Below are 6,000 nucleotides of genomic sequence, written 5' to 3'. Positions count from 1 at the left end.
AGTCCAACCTTCAACTTCCGTTTTGTTTCTCCAACGTAAAAACTTGGAATTCCGCACGTTCGCAATTTCCGCATCCTTCATAAGATATATATTTCGTTTTTGACTTACTGGACAATATGATTTAAAATTTATAACCTTTTTAGCATATAACATTAATAGGTTCTGATAATCAAACACAGATATGTATTCATCATTTGTTAAGACTATTTGCCTCAATTCCTCTGCCAATTGGGCTGTGTTAGTGTTTAACCCTTGGTCCTTTATAAAGTTGTATACATATTTCTCTAATAAATATGTCGGCGAGACACATTTTTCGACTACCGGTCGTAACTGGTGTTCTGTTTTGTGGGTTTTAGCGAAACCAAAGAGCCTGGGTATAGCTGGTGATGTCATTTTTACCCGTTTGAGTAGGGGGAGCAGGTTTACCAGCTCCCCTTATTATTGATTACTCTTTTGTGTGTGGAGGTCAGTATACTTCTGTCCACTATTGTGCACTCGGTTTCTTTCAAGTATTTGTTGAGCTCATTGTCGTATGTCTCCCTGTTCGTGATGACCATAGATTTAGATTTATTCGCTCTGGTTAGAACTATATCGTTTTCCGTTAGCCATTTCTCACTGGTGATATATGTCTTTTCCCTGTTTGTTTCTCGTCGTTTCTGGTTTAGTATTTTCAAGGCTGCTTTCCATCTGTGAGCCTCTTTTTCCGGATCCTTAAGTGTAGCGACTATTTTTTTCCATTTCAGGTATGACCTTTTCAAGAGGGAGAGGAATGTGTGGTGCATAAGATAGGCCTTTCTTTGCGGCCTTCAGTAGACATTTCGGGGAAACCAGTGCGTCCCAACATATTAGCTGGTTAGTTAAGGAAGTGCTACGCTTCTTGGGTTGTCGTTTATATAGCCATTTGATCTTTTTCACATACTGTTTCTTAAGTTTGTATCCAATTCTGGATGCGATCGCCGCTGCGTTAGCATTGGTTTCATAAAGGATAGAAGAATCTATATCTACGAGTTTGTTTTCTAGATGTATGATTCTTTGGATTAATGCATATTTATTTCTTCTCGTTTTTCTAATTATTCGGTTCACGCTGTTGTCTCTAATATTACCAATCATTGTGATACAGTCTTTAGGAAGTTTGATATTCCAAACTGACGTCGGGTATACTTCATTGAGTTTTCACTCCTGTAGAAATATCAGTGTACAGCTGATTCTTGTCATTTTTATGGAAAGTTTTAAATACTCTTTGGCCTGCACTGCCATATTAATCTCATATATTGATCTTGAACTGGATTATTGTAAATATTTAAAAACGAAGAACCTAGTCCCGCAATTATTTTAATTCATCAAACGCTATCTTTGTAGCCATTTTCAGGACCGAACACATTTTGAATAAATTCTTTAACGTTTAAATATTGCGTTTTAAACAAGAATTTTTAACGTTAAAGAATTTATTCAAACATTTTTTACCAAACGTGACGCATTATGACTGAATTGCTACGATTCTATACAAAAATATTTACATAGATTTACTTTTTTACTACGAATTAATATTGAATTTCAAAAATTATAGTCCAATTTAATTTATTATATTAAAATATATTATTATTTATTTTTCACAAATTAATTTAAATATGATAATACCAAGCAATCGGTAAGTGCGCCTCTTGCGGTGGTAATACGAACTTCAATAACAAACAAAGGTAAGTGTGAGGAGCACAGAAGGGGTGTTTATGGTGTTTACGTTAAAAGGTAGGATCATTTAAATGGTTCGTTTGTAGGAAATTGCAACAAGCCGCGCTATTAATAAACGGATAACGTCGAAAGTGTAACCTTTTACCGTTTAAGCTTTATATACGGCTACGGTTATAAACAAAAGCCTACGGGTGGAAGAAAAAAAGTTTGTCCCGGGTGGGAACCGAATTCACGGCCTTGAGTAACGTGTCCAATACTTTAACTATTTAAACTAACGACAATACTTTGGGTGTTACTTACTTTGTTCTGAGTTTTATAGTTTAAAATTTAAGCAAAGCAAAATATGTTGCACTTGTTTACAATATAAACAATATCCACAGTATTGTGATAAGTATTATTTTTAAATATATGAAGTTTTCTAATGGTTTTGCATGTTTCCAAGTCTTCTTTTTTTTCTTTCTTTCTTTTTTTGCAGGAATGCACCGCTTAGTGCGGTTAAATGCAGTCCGGAAAATTACTGCACTAATCGAATCCGCGCTAATCGGGGAATATGCTTAATCGGAAAAATGATAATTCGTTTTTTTTCTTTTTTTCACTTTAAAAATTAAAAACAACGTATTATAAAACCATAAATATTTGCAAGAAATTATAATAAAAAGATGCTACTAAATCTAAATTTTATTCTGGTTTTTGAAACTAGATTTTTAATTTTTTTTCTATTTTTTTTTTATAAAAAAATATTTGAATTTGGTTTTCCTTCTATTCTTTATGATGTTTTCATGTGGATATGTCTAATTTGTAGGCAAACAAAAATTATAGTATTTTGGGGCATGTTTCTAGTGCTTTGATTGATTTAAAAATTGGCTTAATTATTAAATTTTGTTTTGCTACGATATTTTAAAAGTATTTTTGAAATAACCTATATACCGTTGAGGCTCGATGGCGGCGGTTTCCGACCTTTTTTTTTGTATCGATGTTTTAAGAAAAATTCTTTTTCCGCAATCTTTGATATTATGCTTATATTATATGGTATTGTATATAAAGTGTATGCAACAACTCTCCTATATATTAAAAGACATCTTAAATTTATTTGAGAATGGAAAATTATTTAAAATTTAAAATAAATTTTTTACGTGCAAAGTTTCATCTACCCCTAAGGACCAACCCTGTTGGGATGTTCTGCTCTGTAGTTGTGTGTCTTTTATTGCTATCATTGCCAACAGTGTAGATTTGTAAATATGAAATCTTAGATCATAAAAACATTAAAAATGAAAACATATTACAAATCTTATTTCTTTATGAATTATTAAAAACAGTTATTGAGAAGCTTGTTGCACTATTAAGTAGATTATGCCATAAAAGATAAAAGCATTTAGCTTAGTGTGTCTGCCTAGTCCTGTTTGATAGTTTTGTGATGCTAGCAGTGTTAGAAAGCTTTGGTTGCAAAGTTACTAGTGCCTGATATTGGTTGAATTAGTTTACATAAAGACTTGTGAAATGCAGCAGCTGTTTTAATTTTACATTGAATTGTTGATTTTTAATTATATGTTAGAACTAGATCTGCTTTGCTTGCAAAGTTTTTTTTTTAACACGTAGGAACTGCATATTGATGCTATGAGCTCAGCTATTTTGTGATAGTTAATACGCCTATCAACAATAGTTAGGCATACAGTTATTTTACAATTTGTTAATTTATATTAAATACTATACTTAGTTTATTTTGAATAATTGTCATAGGTTCAAAATTTATTTCGATAAAACAACAAATTCAAATACTAATAAACTCCTAAAAACACCGGGTTGTAAACAAATCTTCAACACTAACCTAATAACCGGTGCAAGTCTAATTAATTTTCTATGGCGAACATTTTCGGACTCCAGTCTGGGTCCATTCTCAAGCCTAAATTCTCTTCCAATCGGTGTTTGACAAATCGAATACTCCTAATCGCGTGCCATTCGAAAATTCAAAATTGTTCCATTAGTTTCTGTAGAACCTTTACCTGAAAAAAACGCTTCCCAAGTTCACTTTATAAATTTTAAAAAACTTAAAAACTTAAACCCTTCAATAAAAAGACCAGCAGCATCTTTCCTTTTCTTTACTCTGTCTATGCTTTTTGCAGTAGGGCCTGCCATGCTAGCGATAACTTCACCTCGTCCTTTGCATTTATCGGCTGGGATGATTGGAAGGCCTTATAAATTTCCATCTGCTCTAACCATCGAATTTGATCAGCATGCTTAGTGGTAGCCAGTAGTTTTGCGGCCTTGAAGTCCGGGATGATTTCTGGATCCGATGCATAAACCGTCAATGAGGTGGTAGCTCTCCCATGTACAATGTCCTTCTGGTGCTCTTTCTATCTTACTTCCACCACTCTTTTGGTGGATCCAATGTACACCAATTTTCTATTGCATCTATTATCCGTTAGTGGGATAGCGTATACCCCAGGAAGTTTGTTCCTATTTGGTCTATCCTTATCATTCCGTAGTAGTTGAAGCATAGACGGGCATCGCCTGTACGCTATGTCAAACCCTTATCTTTTTGCAATTTTTCTATATAAAGGTGCTAAGATCAGGTTGTACAAAAGGGGTATGATATTTTTCGCTGCTTTCTCATTATTCCCATTACCCGGTGGATCGTGACTGCTGCCATTTACATAATTTCTTTCTAGTTGCTGTACCAATCTGCTGTACCCGTGCTCTTTTGCCACTTCCTGCAAGTATTCCATTTCCTGCCGTAACACTTCCTGTGTGGTACTGTGGGTGTGCGCCCTTTTAACCAGGGACCTGAATGCCGCCATCTTATACCCATACGGGCAGTGGTGATATTCAGTGGGTTTGCACAGGTTTGGCCGAACCCGTTGTTAAAATTTTCAGTTTTCCGAACCTTGTTAAACATACGGAACATTTCTCAGTGGTTTTGTTTTTTTAAAAAAATATATTAAAATATATGTATTATACTCTGTAATACTACTAAACTAGAGCCTTATACCCTGTTCGCACTGAGCATTTCAATCTAGATTGTGAGCAGCATAATATCTTTAAAAGGTTCAGAGCTTTTAGACATCTACTCTTCAAATAGCGCAAGTGTGGCAAGAACGTCAGTTTTTAGTCAATTACAACACCCAGGAACTTACCCTCATTCACAATTGGGATTTTAACCCCATTTAGGTAAATATCAGGGTCCAAGTCCAAACCACGCCTTTGGCAAAAGTGAATGCTTGAGGTCTTCTCCATGTTAAAACTAAAACCATGGGTCTTGGACCAATCATGTATATGAATTAGGGAGGTTTGCAGTTGTCTCTCGATAAAACTGATATTACTAGACTGGCAAGAGATCTGAAAGTCATTTACATACAGAGAATGTTTCATGCTGGGCAGGAGACACTTAACTATGCTGTTAATTTTGATTAGGAACAGAGTCACACTCAAACTACAACCTTGAGGAACACTTTCTTGTGTGAAAAGCCTAGATAAAGTAGTGCCCATCCTAACTTGAAATCTTTGATTCTGTAGGAATTTTTTTATAAATATTGGCAAATTACCCTGTAATCTGAATTGGTACAGATTACGGAGTATCCTGTATCGCGAACAGCGATCATAGACCTTTTTTATGTCGAAAAACACAGACACTAAGTGCTATTGTTTAACAAACGCTTAGTGTGTAGATGTTTCAAGATTTACTAAATTGTCCGTGGTACTTCTGTTCCTACGAAATCCACTCTGATGTAATGAAAAGTAATCCTTTTTCTCTAAGAGATACATCAGTTGTCTGTTTACCATTCTCTCAAAAAGTTTATAGAGACAATTTGTCAGAGAGATTGGTCTGTAATTAGAGGGATCCTTGCAGTCTTTACCTGGCTTGGGGATGAGAATAATAATCGATACCCTCCAAGAGTCAGGAAAGATATATTCTGTCCATATTCTGTTCAACGGATTCAGAAGATTACTAAGGGAATTGTTTGACATATTTTTTATCATGCTATAGTGGATTTTATCCAGGCCTACAGCAGTATTCCCCAAGTGAGGGATCGCTGTACGTAGTTCTATGCTGGTGAATGGCAGATTATATTCTTCATTAGATAAGGGGTGGAAGTTTAAATATTGTTTTTCACTTTGGGCTTTATAAGCCTGAAAATTTCTTGTATACATAATATTGCTGGATGAAGAGGAAAATGTTTCACCCAAAAGATCAGAAATACCCTGTATATCACTGATTATTGTGCCATTATTTTCCAGCATGGACAGAGAATGAGAAGCATATTTCTCATTTATTTTATGGATTTTATCCCAAATTGCTTTTGAGCTGGTGGAAGA

At 34.7% G+C, this 6,000-nt stretch overlaps 1 protein-coding gene across 1 annotated transcript in view; it reads left to right on the top strand.

Annotated features, from left to right (window-relative positions):
• The first annotated feature begins 1,682 nt into the window (after positions 1 to 1,682).
• Positions 1,683 to 6,000, top strand: part of LOC136983402 (A-kinase anchor protein 7 isoforms delta and gamma-like) — a 55,297-nt gene continuing 50,979 nt past the window's right edge. The window contains exon 1 of the mRNA XM_067280119.1: positions 1,683 to 1,697. The gene's annotated coding sequence lies outside the window, so the exon portion shown is untranslated. The remainder of the gene's footprint in view (positions 1,698 to 6,000) is intronic.

This window comes from Centruroides vittatus, unplaced genomic scaffold (assembly GCF_030686945.1).
Source record: "Centruroides vittatus isolate TY-2023 unplaced genomic scaffold, ASM3068694v2 contig_882, whole genome shotgun sequence".
NCBI lineage: Eukaryota > Metazoa > Arthropoda > Arachnida > Scorpiones > Buthidae > Centruroides > Centruroides vittatus.
This window is presented reverse-complemented; position numbering and strand designations above follow the sequence as displayed.